This window comes from Callithrix jacchus, chromosome 1 (assembly GCF_049354715.1).
Source record: "Callithrix jacchus isolate 240 chromosome 1, calJac240_pri, whole genome shotgun sequence".
Classification (NCBI taxonomy): domain Eukaryota; kingdom Metazoa; phylum Chordata; class Mammalia; order Primates; family Cebidae; genus Callithrix; species Callithrix jacchus.
The window spans coordinates 208,322,776-208,339,639 of record NC_133502.1 but is presented as its reverse complement, the minus strand read 5'-3'; the positions used below and the strand labels follow the sequence as shown (position 1 = coordinate 208,339,639).

General features: G+C 55.7%; 1 long non-coding RNA gene across 1 annotated transcript; it reads right to left on the bottom strand.

Annotated features, from left to right (window-relative positions):
• Positions 1 to 8,632: 8,632 nt before the first annotated feature.
• LOC144578101 (uncharacterized) lies at positions 8,633 to 15,160 on the bottom strand. Its single transcript, XR_013523220.1, has 2 exons — positions 14,876 to 15,160; positions 8,633 to 10,147 (listed from the first exon to the last, which is right to left on the bottom strand). It is a non-coding gene; the product is annotated as an uncharacterized LOC144578101 (long non-coding RNA).
• Between the last annotated feature and the right edge of the window lie 1,704 nt (positions 15,161 to 16,864).

The window sequence follows — 16,864 nt, the reverse complement described above, 5'->3', positions numbered from 1 at the left end:
TTGAGACATACTCCCAAACCCCAGCTACGTACTGGAATCATTTGGAGAGGCTTTTAATCATTTTTATTTTTATTTATTAATTTTTTTAAGAGACAGAATCTCACTATGTTGCTTAAGCTGGTCTTAAACTCCTGGCCTCAAGGGATTGTCCCCCCTTAGCCTCCTGAGTAGCTGGGATTACAGGCATGAGCCACTATGCCCAGCTTGGAGAGCCTTTTAAAAATGCCAGTTTGGCCGGGCGTGGTGGCTCAGGACTGTATTTCCAGCACTTTGGGAGGCTGAGGTGGGAGGATCATTTGAGGTCAGGAGTTGGACACCAGTGTGGCCAGCATGATGAAACCCCGTCTCTACTAAAAATACAAAAATTAACCGGGTGTGGTGGCAGGTGCATGTAATCCCAGCTACTTGGGAGGCTGAGGCAGGAGAATTGCTTGAACCTGGGACATGGAGGTTACATTGAGCCAAGGTTGCACGACTGCAGTCCAGCCTGGGTCATAAAGCAAGACTCCCTCTCAAAAAAAGTGAGTTTCTGGCCCCTCCTCAGACGTGGTGACCCAGAACCCCCAGGGGAATCTGTAGCCAGCTGGGTCCTGGCCCCAGGCCCGTGCCTGGGAAGCACACACCTTCCAGTTAGGACAGTAGGCTTCACCCCAGCCCCTTTCTGAGACAGATGAAAATCCTGAGAGCCAGAGAGCGACATGCAGCAGAGTTTGAACTAAGAGCCAGGTGTCCAGCCTTCCAGTCTCTACTTCCACGGCGCTTCCTGCCCAGCCTCTGTCCACTCTGAAGGCTGGTATGAAGCATCTAATGACCACGTGCAGGGAGGGGGTGGGGGGCATGTGATGAGCAGGTAGCCCAGACCCTGCCTGTAGCAGAGTCCCAGTCCTCTTGTCTGACCCCAGGGTTGGGGGGCCTGGCTCACTTTTCTGAGCCAACAATTGTAGGGTCTCTTGGATGCTCCCACACACTGTGAATGCCCACAGTCCCCCCACGGGGTGCCTGGGAAGGAGAGAAGCGGTGGTTTCTAGGGAGAGGGACGGCAGGTGTGCCAGAGCGGGGCTTGGTTTTCTATGGCCTTGAGGGACTGATGTTCTTGTCCTGGCTCCTGAGAAGGAATGGTTTGGGAGAGGAACTGATTGAAATGTACTTTGCGTTTCTGGAAATTAAAGTACTCAATTTCAGAGCATGGTGGCAATTAGTGTTTAATCATGGGAGGATATAGCATGGGTGGCTGTGCCTGGGCTGGGGAGGATGGGTGGGCTGATTACCCGTCCTGCTTCCTGCTGGGGGGCTGGTCTCATCCCTCCCCTTCCCCAGGACAGATTAAAGGTGTGAATTGATGAATCAATTTGTTTTCTGGCGGAGAGAAGGGGGAACAGAAATCTGATAATAGCTGGAAGCAAGTCGCTGCGTCCTGTTCTACAGGAGTTACCCCTGAGGAACTGGAGGCGGGGGAGGCAGACCCAGTCGAGGGGGCCTCAGTGTCTGCCTCTGACATCACGCGCACCTGAGTTCAATCCCTGGTTCTGCCATTTACCAGCTGCATGACCTTGAGAAATCCACTTCACCCTCCATCTCCGCATCTCTAAGAGGGACAGCCCAGTGGGGTAGCTGGGCTAATACTGGTCAGTATGCCTTCGGCAGTGTCTGGCACTTAGTGGGTGATCAGTAAAGGAGGGGGGACACTGGGGGCAGGGAGGGATGGCACTGAGACAGGAGAGGGACGATGGGGGCGGGGAGGGATAGTGCTGAGACGGTTGAGCCCCACTGGGCTGGGCTTGAGGTACACTGTTAGATGGTTCTCTGTGGGTCCAGCAGACAGGGCACCATAATGGGAGACTCTCAGTAGAGGGCAAAAGCTCCAAAAGCAGGCAGCAGCAGCCCCCATGTGGTGGCCGGGGGCCGGTCTAGCCTTCTCCTTCCAGAAGTCTCCCCAGCATCCTCAACCAGGTCAGGTCCTCCAACACAGCTCACCATCCCATCAGCTTCCCTGCTGCAGCCCTGTGAGTGCTGGGGGTGCTGTGTGTGATCGTGGGCCCCTGACATGCCCAGTTCATAGCAGGTGCGCAATCAGAGCTGAGCTGGGCACTAGTGGCCCAGGGTGACAGGCTCTGGCTGGCTGGAGCAGGGCTGGGTCGGGTCAGGAGAGGCTGGGCTGCAGCAAAGACAGCTCAGGTCGGAGTCAGACAGACCCGTGTTCAAATCCTACCCATTCCTCCGAGTGTCGGGGAGGGGGCAAGTTGGTGCCCCTCTCTAAATCTCATTTGTAATTTGTTTTCCTGGGCTGGTGACTAAGAATAGTAGCATTTGTCTTCTGCCTTCTCCTGGCAGGTGGATGCCTTAGCTCAGCTCCAAGGGACCTTCTGGGTACTGAGAAGGAACAGGAATGGAGCAGGAGGCCTCCCTCCTGCTGAGCACACACCAGGCCCTGCATTAAGCTCTCTATGCACTTTGACTCCTCATCACTCCCTTGTAACGCAGGAGTCATTATTCTGCTTTCCCAACAGAGAAACTGAGGCTCGGAGAGGTTTTTCTGGCTTGCTCACGCTCAGCAGAGGAGCCAATTGTTGAGCTTGGGGCTGTGTGACTCAGAGCCTGGGCTCTGTCCAATCCCAGCTGGCAGTGGGGGGAGGAGGGGCCTGGGCGGGAGGCTGCAGCTGGGCGTGGGTGGGCAGGTGGGTGCACAGGCCCGTAGATGCTGGCTAATGGGCCTCAGTGGGCCCGGCGCTAATGGGCCTTGGGAGTGCCAGGCGTAGATTTAGTGGAAAGGCAGGTGCTGGCTGCAGAGGGCCAGGAACTCTTCTGCCCCTCCTTTCCCTGCCCCATTCCTGGGAAAGGGGCTCAGGGAGGGGGCATTCGCCTAGCTGTGCCGCTGACCCTATGGCTGGGTCTCAGCTTTCCCTTCTACCCAATGGGTTAATCATTCCCTCCTCTCAGGTCTCGTTCTGAGCACTAAGGGCCCCACTCTATAGGAATGAGCCCTGCCAACATCAGGGGGGCCCCTGGAGTAGTGACCCCCACCCCCAAAAAAATGCGCTCTCTCTGGAGAATCTCAGCGTTTCAGGGACACAAGCAGGTGTGCCCAGATTATGCCAGAGATTCCCTTTTCTCCTCCCCACCCCCAACCCCTGGCAGTCCTAGGTGAGGGACTGCACAGACAGGCCTGAGTGGGTGGGTAGGTGGCGCTGGCACAGCCAAGAAGTGCCCGCTTCTGATTGGGAGGCCGGTTTCCATGGCGACCGATTGATTGCCCGAGCTGCAGACTCAAGGGGAATGAGCAATGGGGCCTTTCTCCCAAGCTTGGCTGCTCAGGCTTGGGCTTGGAGGCCAAGGCAGGGGTGACACCTGTGTGTCCTTTCAGGGACAAGGGGTCCGCTAGGGAACAGAAGGGCACCTCAGCCCAGAAACCACCACTAGGTACCTGCTGTGTGCACATTCTGAGCTAGCAATGGAACAGGAGGAGGGGGCTTAGCATTTATGAAGCAACTACTATGTGGAAATGAAGCTCCTGGGACTGGAACCTGGCCCAGCAAAGTCCCAAGCCTGTGAGCTCAGCCACCAGGCTGTGATGCTCGTCCATGCTGCTTGTGAAGACTAAGCACATTTATGGGATTCCAGCAAGCACCTTGGGACCACCCAGACTGTCACCCCGCTGACACCAAGCTCTGAGGGTGAGGGAGAGACAGTCATTGCTGAGGGACATCAGGGCTGGAGTTGAGGAGGAGCGTTAAGTGTTTGGGGTGAGGATAGGAAATAAATGCATGGCAGCGGGGCACTGGCTTGGGCAAAGGCAGGGAGGTGGGATGAGCAGGTCACGTGGCAGGAGTCAGCCCCTCCACCTGTGATATGGACCTGAAAAGGAGGGGCGATGGTCATCTCTCTGATGTTAGCTACACGGGTCTGTGCTAGCCACACCCTACCTCCCATCGTACCCCTTTCCCATGCCCGCCTTCCCACCTAGTCCGTCTATTCTGCTTCCTCCTCACTGGGGCTTGGGTGAGTCTCTGGCTCTCTGGCCACAGGGGTCCCACCTGCCAAAGGAGAAGGCTGGCACCAGTGCCTCCTCCGCAGGGGAGGGTCCCTTCTGAGATTCCTTCTTTCTTTCTTTCCTTTTTTGTAGATGGAGTCTCGCTCTCTCTCCCAGACTGGAGAGCAGTGGCACTGTCTTGCTTCACTGCAGCCTCGGCCTCCTGGGTTCAAGCAATTCTCCCACCTCAGTTTCCCAAGTAGCAGGGATTACAGGCTCATGCCACCACACCCAGCTAATTTTTGTATTTTAGTAGAGATGGGGTTTCACCATGTTGACCAGGCTGATCTTGAACTCCTGACCTCAGGTGATCTGCCAGCCTCGGCCTCCCAAAGTGCTGGGATTACAGGTGAGAGCCACCGCCGGGCCTCAGACTCCTTCTTTCTTCTTTTTCTCCTTCTTCCTTCTTCGCTGCACCCCCACTCCCCACCATGAATACTCTCACTGTCTCTTTTCCCGCCCCGGGGGTGATTTTGTCTGATTGATTGCCCAAGCAATCTGAATTGCTCTGAATCGGAAATCTGACTGATCCCTGCCCAGCCCCGTTTCCATCGTGAACCCCATGCCCTGGTCCCACCCTGCCCCTGCCCTGCTCCCTGGCTCCTGCCTTGCCTGGAGCCAAACTCTCACCCCAGCACTGCCCTACTCCCACCCCTGCTGTGCCCTGCCTGTCCCATCCCTGTCCAGCCCCTCCCCAGCCCTGGCTTCATCAGAGCCTCTGCCACAGTCTTAGGTTCCCAGATGGACTCACTTAGGTCCTGGCCTCATTGTCATTCTGTCCACGCCAGCATCAGTCACTAGCTGCAGGCACTGTTGGGGGTGGGGGCGGGAGAGAGAGGTTGGGGCTGCAGGTTGCAGGGAGCTCTAGGTCTGCTCTTAGCCTCCTCTCTGGGTAGAAGGGCTGTGTCCAGGCTGGAAATAGCTGTCCATTATTGAGTACCTACTGTGTGCACAAGAGATAACAGCATCTCTAACCCCCAGTGTCCCCGGGAGACAAGCGTTCCTCTTCCACTTTGCTCTGAGAGCGGAAATGACATCTCCGAAGTAAACACGGGCAGGATTCATTCCCGACCCAGGTCCTCCTGGTCAAAGCCCCTGCTCACTGCCCCCTGCTGTGGGATTTGGGAAATGTGGGACTAGCTGGCCCCTACTGCAGGTGACCCTGGATCCCTGAAACCCTGTAAGATCTCCAAGGATGGTCAGGGCCCCCAGAGGCACAAATGGGGGTAGGCTGAGGAGGATAAGCAGGGAGGGGGAACGGCATGAATGAAAGCTTGGAGGTCAGGACTGCATCGGAAGACAGTGTGGGAGACGCAGCAGGAGACAGGGCTGGGAGGTGAACCAGAGCCACTTCATTCAGGGCTTGAAGACTTGAAGGACAGGCTGGGTCTTGACAGAGGGGACCTGGGAAGTCTCCGAACATTGGTGAGCCGGGGAGGGAGAAGATCCCACTGTATTCCTTCCTTCCTTCCTTGACTCATTTATTAAAAATTGATTGACTTCTCTGGGTCATGCCTTTGCTGGGACTGGTGATTCAGAAATACTAGTCATAGGCTGGGGGTGGCTCATGCTTGTAATCCCAGCACTTTGGGAGGCCGAGGCAGGTGGATCACTTGAGGCCAGGAGTTCAAGACCAGCCTGGCCAATATGGTGAAACCCCATCTCTACTAAAAATATAAAAATTAGCCAGGTGTGGTGGCGGGTGCCTGTAATCCCAGCTACTTGGGAGGCTGAGGCAGAAGAATCGCTTGACACCAGGAGACGGAAGTTGTGGTGAGTCTTGATGGTGCCACTGCTCTCCAGCCTCGGCAACAGAGTGAGACTCTGTCTCAAATTGAAAAAGAAGGAAGGAAGGAAGGAAGGAAGGAAGGAAGGAAGGAAGGAAGGAAGGAAGGAAGGAAGGAAAAAGAAAGAAGGAAGGAAGGAAAAAGAAAAGAAAGAAAGAAAGAAAAGAAAAGAAAGAAAGACTAGTCACAGTTGTGGCCCTCAAGAGGCTCACAGGCTCACCAGGAGAAACTCAGGCATATCCATAAAGGTTCCAAAGTCCCACTGGTACCAAGCTAGCTTTGCATACCCGGGCAGTGGCAGAAAGGGGAGAGTTCTGGAAAATCAGGTCCTGCACTGAGTCTTGGGCATCAGGTAAAGGATGTAAGACTCGTTGGATTGGGAAGGAAGGAGATTCCAGGCAGAGGAAACTGCATGGGCAAATTCCTGGATGCTTGACACGACCTGCTGGGCTTAGGGAAGGGCCAGCAGTTTGGAGGGTTGGTGGAGGGTGGCGGCTCAGCACCTGTGCTGCATTGGGGGGCCAGGGAGGAGGCAGGCGGCCCCCGCTACAGAGTCGGGGATGAAATGAAGAGGGGGAGCAGGGAGACATGGAAGGAGATGATGGAAGTCAGAGTTGAGGGAATGGAGAAAGACTGCAAAGTCGCTGGACACCGTGGCTCATGACTGTAATTCCAGCACTTTGGGAGGCCAAGGCAGGTGGATCACCTGAGGTTGGGAGTTCGAGACCAGCTTGGCCAACATGGAGCAATTCCTTAGCCAGGTGTGATGGTGGTAGCCTGTAATCCCACTACTCGGGAGGCTGAGGCAGGAGAATTGCTTGAACCCGGGAGGTGGAGGTTGTGGTGAGCAGAGATTGCGTCATTGTATTAAAAGCCAGGCTTGGTTTCTGGTTGTACCAAAACAGTTGGTGGACAGGACTTGGCCTGGGGACTATAGTTTGCCCACCCTTTGGGGGGATGGTTGGGAGGTGGCAGAACTGGGGTTCAAAGTCCGTCCTTACGTCCCATGGGCTTCTGGACCAGATCAGCTCCAAGTATGTGCCAACCTCAGCCCCCTGGTTCTTTCATCTTGGGATGGACAGAGCACCCCGCTCCTAGGCTGCCAATCTTGGGGAGGAGATAGTGTGCTAGGCAGGTCACTAGCCCTGAATCCCCCAACTCCGAAAAGGGTCCCTGCCCAGCCACTTGCCAGCTGGGAAGACTGGAAACAAACAAACAAAAACAGCTCTCCGGGCCTCAGTTTCCCCATCTGTAATGGGGGGGCATGGCCGATAAGTCATCCATAGGGGCGCTGTGAGGCTGCAGTGAGAATGTACCTTGAAACGTACCCCCACCCTGCGGCTGCCTCAGTTTCCCTCCTCCCCTCCTTGCCTCTGAGCCTGGTCTACACCTGCGCCGCGGCATCTCCCGCCTCCCCCCACCGCCGTCCCCCTCCTTAATGCGGAGAACGATGTCCTGGGTGTGTCCCAGCTGCCTCCCGCACGGACGGTTTCTCGAAAGCTTTGAAAAACCGAGGTTCCCTCCTTCGGGGTGGCGGCGGGGATGGTGGGGAGGGGGGCGCCCACCCTCGGGAGCTTCCCCGGTGGGCGGAGGCGGCCGCTCCCAGCATTTTCGGGAGATCTATGGCTGATTATTATGGAAATCAGGCCCCGGCAGCGGGCCGGCTGGCGCGGGAGCAGGAGGCACTCGGTGCGGCTGAGACGCGGCTTCGGGCTGCTCTGCCAGCCAAGGGGGCGGTGCGGGGGGAGGGGACGTGGGGGTCTCCCGCGCTCCTGGGACACGCGTGTCCTGTTCTGGCCTTGGTCCCTGGGTGACCCTGTTCCCTCGCAGGGCTGGATGGGCCGAGCTGAGCCAGAGGGGCTGGGGTCGCACACAGAGTGCGTTTCCGCTGGGCCCTGGGGCCTTGATATCAGCGGTGCTGGGTATTTTCAGCGCAATCAAAGGCAAAGGCAGTGGGGTTCATGCCACCACCCCAGGAACAGAACTGGGGCACGTAATAAGCTCAAGCCCTGTGTACTGGGCGCGTGTATTTGACGCCCAGCACGGCGCTCAGGGTGCTGACGGCTGCTGATCTATTTAAATCCTCCCTTTGACTTGGGCATGTTCAGGCCCATTTCATAGATGTGACAACAGAGACCCAGAGAGGCGAAGCTCACACGGCCCACACAGTCGAGGAGAGACCCGAGCTGGGAGTTGGCCAACTCCTCTGGCCAGTGTTTTTTTTTTTTTTTTTTTTTTGAGATGGAGTCTCACTCTGTCGCCCAGGCTGGAGTGCAGTGGCACCATCTCGGCTCACTGCCACCTCTGCCTCATGGGTTCAGGGGATTCTTCTGCCTTAGCCTCCTGAGTAGCTAGGACTACAGGTGCATGCCACCATGCCAGGCTAAAATTTTTGGGGTTTTTAGTAGAGACAGGGTTTTACCATCTTGGCCAGGCTGGTCTCAAACTCGAACTCCTGACCTCGTGATCCGCCCACCTGGGCCTCCCAAAGTGCTGGGATTACAGGTGTGAGCCACCGTGCCTGGCCCTCTGGCCAGTTCTTACACCTGCGGTCATCCTGTCTCCAACCCAAGGATGACGCTTTTGACCTTCCAGCTGCACCTCCAGCTCTGGCCTGCCCTATGCCTCTCTGCAGGGGGACTCTGCAGATGGGGAGAGAGATGGCATGGCTAATGCCAGGGAGAACTGAGGATGGTGGGTTTTTCTGGTGCTGAGGGGCCCTCAGTTTCCTGCTATTCCTTCTATCAGCACCATAGGGTTGAGGTGAGCCAGGATCCCCCCCCGCCCCCCACCCCTCAAGGTGCAGGAAATTCCATCATTCAAAATCCATTTCCTTTATATTGTCACATTCTGGGGAAGGGCTCCAATCTAAGCTTCAAAGTGATAGAGAAAAGAAAAGTGGGAAAGTCAGGCAGATCCGGCCACTCTCTAAGCCAGAAAAATGGCCCCAGCAGACAGGCAAGCAACAGCTTTGGAAAAATCTCTAGCAATCAAGAACAGCCATGGGGATTTGTTATCTTTGCTCTGTGATGAGCTCAGGCAGACCGAGAGGAAAGGCAGAGAAACCCGCAGGTGAATGGGCAAAGGATGGAGCAGATGAGTCACACTAGAAAAGGCACAGATGCTTGTAACCTTCATGGGGGAAAAAGTCCATTCCCACTCAGATCTGAAAGGGATGCAAATGTTAATCAATGCAGTTCCATTCAGATTCACAAATATTTTACAACACGAAGTTATTTAATCTACCGCTGAGTAACTCACTATCTTTTTGTTGTTGTTGTTGTTGTTGAGATGGAGTCTCGCTCTGTCACCCCAGCTGGAGTGCAATGGCATCATCTCAGCTGACTGCAACCTCCGCCTCCCGGGTTCAAGCTATTCTCCTGCCTCAGCCTCCCGTGTAGCTGGGATTACAGGTACGTGCCACCACGCCCAGCTAATTTTTTGTATATTTAGTAGAGACGGGGTTTCACCATGATGACTAGGCTGGGTTTGAACTCCTGACCACCTGGTCTGCCCGCCTCGGCCTCCCAAAGTACTGGGATTGGAGTGCCCAGCCAGCCGTCACTATCTTTAACTGAACTCTTGGCTACCCCGGCAGTCCAGCCTCCCAGCAGCTCCAATTCACAGATAGAAACCCAGGCTAAGAGAGGGTAATTGCATCATTTGCTCCAGGTCAGACCTCTGGTGAGTAGCTGAGTGGCCTGTCCGGTCACAAAGCGGTGGTATCAGTAGTTCTCAAGTGTGATTCGGAAAACAGCTGCGTCCGCATTGCTTGGGAGCATTTTGAAAACACAAAGGTTAGGCTTCACCCCAGCCCCAATGGATCAGAAACGCTAGGGCTGGGGCCCAGCAGTCTGTTTTAAGGAGCTCTCCAGGTTTAAAAACTAATTATTTTTCTTAAAAAATAACTTCTTTCGATCAAAGGTTGGTCCTCTATGGGCTCTCATTTATGAACTGAAAATCTCTTGAGGGAGGGAGAAAGAGAATACTTAAGCTTTAGCCTCAAAAAATCAAAGGGACTGGAAAGGTCACAGAATTAATCCTCCCCTTCTGCAGGAGCCTTCCAGCTGGTGGGTGCTCCTGGCCTTGATGATTGGATCGGATGCCTCTTCCTGGGGATGTGTGACTCTGGGCAAGTCACAAGCTCTCTGAGCCTCGACATCCTCATCTGTTAAATGGGAATAATCCTGTTGGTCCTGTGGGCTACTGGGAGGATCAGATGAGATGAAGTGTGTTCGACAGATGTCGGTGCCTTCTGCCTCGGTCTTCTTCATGGATGCTCCGTGCTGGGTGGCTTAGGGCATGTCCCTGAATGTCTGTGAGCTTTGGTTTCCTCGGGAAAGAACAGGAAGGATGCTTTTCTAGAGCACGGCATTTCTGGATGGGGCTGGAGGGCCCTGTACAGAAGCAGAGAGGGGTGGAAAAGGAGGGAGCTCCTAGGCCTTGGAGTTTGGCAGTGGAACAAAATCTTTGAGCCTGGCAACCCCAGACTAGGAAGCCAGGCCACCAAAAGCCAAACTGTGGAACCTCTGGAGTCTTAAAGGGGCCCTGGGGACAGGGGTGGTCAGGGAGGGCTTCCTGTAGGAGAGCTGGCAGGATGGCACGAACAGCCCCCATTACCTTCCATGGTTCTGTCCTGTCCAGAGTCCTTGATCTCAGCCCTCTAGAGGGAGACTCCATCAAAAACATAACAGTGACAGCTGGTATCTGCTGCAGGTGTGCAGCAGAGACCAGGCTCACCCAATTCAGTGAAGGTCCACACGGTGCCACTTCAAGGCAGGACTCGGGGAGATTCATGGTGAAGAAGAATTCGCTGGGTGAATTAGGTGGCAGTAGAGGCTGACCCCGACCTGCTCTGGAGAAAACAGCTGTTTTTTCCTTCTCCAGCATAAAGCAGCCATGGGACCCAACCCTTCCAGTCCACAGGGCCACCCAGAGTGACCCTGGTTCCCTGCTGGGATCTGGTGGATATGTCTGATCTCTAGGGTGACCCTACATCTTGGGGTGCCTGCAGCAGTCCTGGTTTACCCCTGTTGTCCTGATGGCTCCTGGAATCCAGCAGATTCCAGCATTCATGGAAAGGGCCGATGAGGGATGATGAGTTTGTGTCGGCCCTAAATTGACACAGGTTTCAAATCAGATGGCGCTGGTCAAATGCTGGCTCAGGTCCTTCTCGGCTGGGTCAGAGTGAGCCTCAGGACGCTCCTCTGTCAAGTGGGAATAGCTGTGCCTCCTTAGGGAGTGCTGGGAGGTTGGAAGGCAGCATGTAGGTGGAGGCGCTGGCCTTAGTGAGGGCTCCATGGTGGGCAGCTCTGGCTGTGATATATGGATGCTGGGCATGCTGGGTGTGGGCAGGGCTGTCTGGGGCAATCCAGGGTCTTTGTGGGCTACCTTTTTTTGAGATAGAGTCTTGCTCTGTCATCCAGGCTGGAGTGGCAGTGGCATGATTTCAGCTCACTGCAACCTCCGCCTCCCGGGTTCAAGCGATTCTCCTGCCTCAGCCTCCCGTGTAGCTGGGACTACAGCTGCCTGACACCACCCCGGCTACTTTTTTGTATTTTTAGTAGAGACAGGGTTTCGCTGTGTTAGACAGGATGGTCTTGATCTCCTGACCTCAGGTGATCCTCCTGCCTCGGCCTCCCAAAGTGCCGGGATTATAGGTGTGAGCCACTGCACCCGGCGTTTGTGGACTACTTTTGAGGGTCACCTGCCGTTAAGAGCTCACACACTGGGCTTGAAATGCAGGCCTGCAGGCGGACCCCAGGACCCAAGTGCCTGCCAGTACCCACTGCTGGCCAAGGCTAAATGGCCAAGAAGCGGGAGGGGGCAGAACTGGGCAGACAGGGGAGGTAGGGGCAATTGGGAGAGGTGGGAGGGGGGAGGAGGAGATAAGAGGGTGCAGAAGAGGAAGGGGAGGGCTTTCTGCTGAGCCCAGGGCCCCTGTCTAACGTGCAGCTGAAGGTGTCCATGGGGAGGTCCTGCGAACTCTCTGACTCAGTATGACCTGTTCACCTCCCCTCTCCTACCTTCTTCCCACCTGCCTTTCACTGGGCTGTTGGAGGGAATGCTGTCACCTCCCACAAGCCTTAGTCCCAGAGGCCATCAAGCCTCTTTGCTCCTGTCCAGCAGCTGCTGCATTCCTCCGCCACCTCCTCCAGTCCCCTGTGGCCCCCCTAGCCTCCTTAATCCAGCCCTCAAGTGGTCTGGCTAACCCCAGATGGCCTCCAGTGGAGTCTCCCTGCTTTGAACCCTTCCCTGGCTCCCCATCACCATCCTGGTAAAGTCACCCACGTAGGCTGGGCAGTGTGGTTCTGCTTCTGTTCCATTCCAAGTCCTGCTGTTCCTCCAAGCTCATCAAAGAATTCACCGCTTCTCCAATGTGCCAAACTGCTGTGTGGGGACTCCGGCTCCAGTCTCCCCAGGCCCCACAGCCCCCACTTCCTCATCCCTATCGTCTCTGGCAACGCCTTCACCACAAGGTGGTTTTTCCCTCCTCCGTGGGCTGCGCCTGCAGACTCAGATTTGCCCACATTTCTATGGAGCCCAGCGCCCGGCCTAGAACCAGCACAGGAAGAGCGTGTTCTCTCCAACGAGGCCCTGTGGAGTCTGGCTTTTCTCCTGGAGGGCGGCTGGTGGATCTTGGGCAGAGGAGGCTGTGCTGTTGAGAAGCTGAAAGGGAGGGGACAGCATTGCCAGACAGGGAGGGAGGTGGGGCTGGGTGGTAGGGACGGTCCAGAGAGGGTCAGCCACTGGGCCAGGGTCACAGGGCAGTTTGGGGCAAGGCCAGGACTTTGACTCAGATGTGTCTCACTCTCTGGCTTCATTCTTCAGCCATTCTGGGGGCAGTTTGGAGAGTTCGGGGGGTGGGCAGCTGTGAGTGGCTGGGTCTCTGGTGCCCCTGAGAGGCCAGGCTCTCAGGACACTCTGGGTAGGGGTGGTCCTCCCATTGCAGGGAAGGAGGGGGAAGGAGGAGGAGGAAGGAGGGGGAAGGAGGGGGAAGGAGGAGGGGGAAGGAAAGGGAAGGAGGGGGAGGAGGAGGAAGAAGGGGAAGGAGGGGGAAGGAGGAGGAGGAGAAAGAAGCGGGAGGAGGGGGAAGGAAGGGGAAGAAGGGGGAAGGAGGGGGAAGGAGGGGGAAGAAGGGGGAGGAGGGACTGGAGTCTGCCAGTGTCCTGGTGGGAGCAGGCCTGTCTTTGATGCTCACACTTGCAGACCCCTGGGGAGGGCCTGAGTCATCACCGAGCCGGCAAACATATTTAGGTCCTTTCATGTCCCTAATAAATCAGTTTCTCCAAGTCTTTCACACCTGCCAGTTGACGCAGGCTGCCTGCCCCCCATCTCCTGTCCCCTGGAAGCTCTGTGTGCCAGGCCTCAAGATGGAGGGGCTCCTCTTCCCCAGGTACCTGGCAGGGGCCCACCCTGCCTTCTCCAAGCCCCGCTGCCTTGACCTGTTCCAACCCAGAGCCTCTGTGCCAAGCCTGTCCTCCCTCAGGCTGGGAAGGCTCCGTTCAGCACATTGCTGGAGGTCCCATTCAGAGCTGCAAGGATGCCTGCACTGTGCACGCAGCCCAGCCTCAGCCAGCACCTAGCCTCCCACAACCTTGCATTCTTCTGGCCCACTGGGCTTGTGTTTGGGGCCCAAGGGTGTTCCAGAAATACTTTGCCTTGACCTGTCTCCTTACCCTGTCTCCTACCTACTGGCTGGAAGGCTCAGGCCTCCTCTTGGCTTATCTTTCCTGAGCACCTCTTCCAAGAAGTCTTCCCAGCACTCCCTGGCTGCCCCATTGCCCACATGAATCTTTCCTCTGCCAATGGCCCCAAGCTGTTTTGTAGCTCCATGACCGCAGGCCTGCAGTCTCCCTTCTGATCATAATACTAGCACTTAACTACCCAGGAGCTGCCCAGTGCTGCTGTTGTAAGCATTTTACACACACACAGACACATACAAACACACACACTCTCACACATTCACACACACATACACACATTTACACACATTCACACACACATTCACACACATACACATTCACACACACATTCACACACACATTCACACACACACATTCACACACATTCACACACATTCATACACATTCACACACACATACACATTCACACACATTCACATTCACACACATACACATTCACACACATTCATACACATTCACACACATACGCATTCATACACATTCACACACACGTACACATACACATTCATATATATTCACACACACACATTCACACACATACATGTACACATTCATACACATTCACACACACATACACATTCACACACATACACATTCACACACATACACATTCACACACACATACGCATTCATACACATTCACACATGTACACATACACATTCATATACATTCACACACACATACACATTCACACACACACATTCACACACATACATGTACACATTCATACACATTCACACACACATACACATTCACACACACACACACATATTTGAGCCAGTCTGGCTCTGTCACCCAGGCTGGAGTGCAGTGGCACAATCTTGGCTCACTGCAACCTCCACCTCCCAGATTCAAGTGATTCTCCTGCCTCAGCCTCCTGAGTAGCTAGGGCTCCAGGCATATGCTACCATGTCTGGCTAATTCTTTTTGTATTTTTAGTAGAGACGGTGTTTCACCATGTTGGCCAGGCTGGTCCTAAACTCCTGACCTTGTGATCCACCCGCCTTGGCTTCCCCAAGTGCTGGGATTACAGGCGTGAGCCACTGTGCCTGGCGCATTTTACATGGATTTAATTATTTCCATTTCATAGATTAGAAACGTGAGGTCCAGAGAACTTAGGAAAGCTGCTGAAGCCACAGGGGAGAGGTGAGCTTCACTGCAGCCATCTGGGTGGCCCTTGCCTCTGCCCCTCCCCCCACCCGTGCCCTCTCACAGATAATGGCGTTTGTGGCACCTGCTCATCTTCCTCCCCCCACCTCCCTCCTGGGGAGCTGTGTGGCCCCCGTGCCTGAGACCCTTGAGACCCCCCCTTGCCTCTGGAAGTTCCCTTCAAGGTTTGCATCATGGAACTCACCTGGCGCAACCCGTCAGGAAGGAAAATCCCATCCAGAGGGGGTAAGCAACTCGTCTGGGCCCCACAGCCAGAAAGCAAGAGTGTGCGAGTCTCCCAGCACCAGGTCGGATGTCAGCCTCAGCAGGGGTGACTGTGCCCAGCACCCGTGGCGGGAAGGCCCGTACTTGTTTGTGTCTATGGGTGTCCCCTGGGCTGCTCGAACCCTCGGGCCCTGGTAGACCAGGTGCCTCTCCCTTTAGGAGGTCCAAGCCAGGGCTCTACTCTGGACAGAGACCCCGTTTTCACAAGGGAGAGCTGGTCAGCCCTGGGCCCCGGCTGGCTGCAGCATTGAAACCTCTTATCCACGTGTGGTGGGAGCCCCCTGCTGTCCAGAGTGAGGAGCTGCAGAATGGCAGAAAGGCGAGCAGAGCTGTCCTGGGAAGGCTGAGGGGGGTCAGTGAGTCAGAGCCCAATGCCCCAAGCTCCCGGCTTGTGACGTGGCCTTTCCAGGTATCCTGCCTCCTCTGGAGGCATCAACATTCTCATAGTTCTTGAGGCCTCCGGACATTTGCACCTGCGGATGCTGAGGGCCGTTTATCAGTTACCTTCAGGTGAACCAGCAGTTACTATGCCCTACTGTGTGCCCGGCACTAAGCAGGTGTAGTCTGACCCACAAGGAGCTCACAGTCCGGTGTGGGGCAGACATGACGTGAGCTCACTGCATCATCAGGTGTGTGTCCTGTCCCCAGCCTGGCTGCCAACACACAAGCACCCTCCTCGGAGAAGCCTCCCCTCTGCCCAGCCCAGCCCTCCACTGCCCGCTCTGCACCCCTCTGGAACAGCATGTGTTCAGGACTGCAGGAATGTGGGCCCCATGCAGGCAGGGACAGTGCCTGGAACATCGTTGGTGCTCAATAAACGTTAGTAGGTTATCAGATTCAAACTCCTCCACCACCCGCCAAATGATCCTTGGAGCAGCAGTGCCTGCACCCCAGCAAGAGGAACTTACTCCCACCTCCCATGGCGGCGGCTCTTTCTTTTCTGCCCTCTTTCCCTTCCTCCCTCCCTCCCTCTCTCCCTCCTTTCCTTTTTTCTCTCTTTCTCTCTCTCTCTCTTTCTTTCTTTCTTTCTTTCGTCTCATTCTGCTGCCCAGGCTGGAGTGCAGTGGCAGGATCTCTGCTCACTACAGTCTCTGCCTCCTGCCCAGCCAGTAGCTGGGATTACAGGCATGCACCTCCGTGCCTCGCTAAGTTTTGGTGTTTTTAGTAGAGACGGATCTCACCAGGTCGGCCAGGCCGATATCAAACTCCCGCCTTCAGAGTCAGCCCACCTCAGCCTCCCAAAGTGCAGCGATTACAGGCGTGAGCCATTGTGCCTGGCTCTTTTTTTTCTTTGGAGACAAAGTCTTGCTCTGTCACCCAGACTGGAGTGCAGTGGCACCATCTCGGCTCACTGTAACCTCCGTCTCCCAGGTTCAAGCAATTCTCCTGCCTCAGCCTCCAGAGTAGCGGGCATTACAGGCACCTGACACCACGCCAGCTAATTTTTGTATTTTTAGTAGAGACAGGGTTTCACCATGTTGGCCAGGCTGGTCTTGAACTCCTGACCTCAACTGGTCCACTCACCTCAGCCTCTCAAAGTGCTGGGATCACAGGTGTGAGCCACCATGCCTGGCCGGCAGCGGCTCTTTCTATCTTTAGACAGCACTGCCTGCTGGAAAGTCCTTTTGCCTTTCCCTGGGCTTGCCAGAACCAGCTTGCCTGCCTCAGCTCTGTGGAAGCCCCACTGGCTCTCTAGCCTCTGGGAATGGCTCTTGTGCAACGTGGCAGCCAGCGTCCCGGGGATGGGGTACTGGGGTTCTCTGAGTAACCAGCTTCCCTGCCTGGCCCTCCTGACCTCCTCGGGGACAGGGACAGTGGTGGAGGGTCCGGGCAAGGTCAAGGTGGCAGCCCTCCGCGGGGACAGGGACAGTGGTAGGCGGGGTCAAGGTGGCAGCCCTCTGCGGGGACA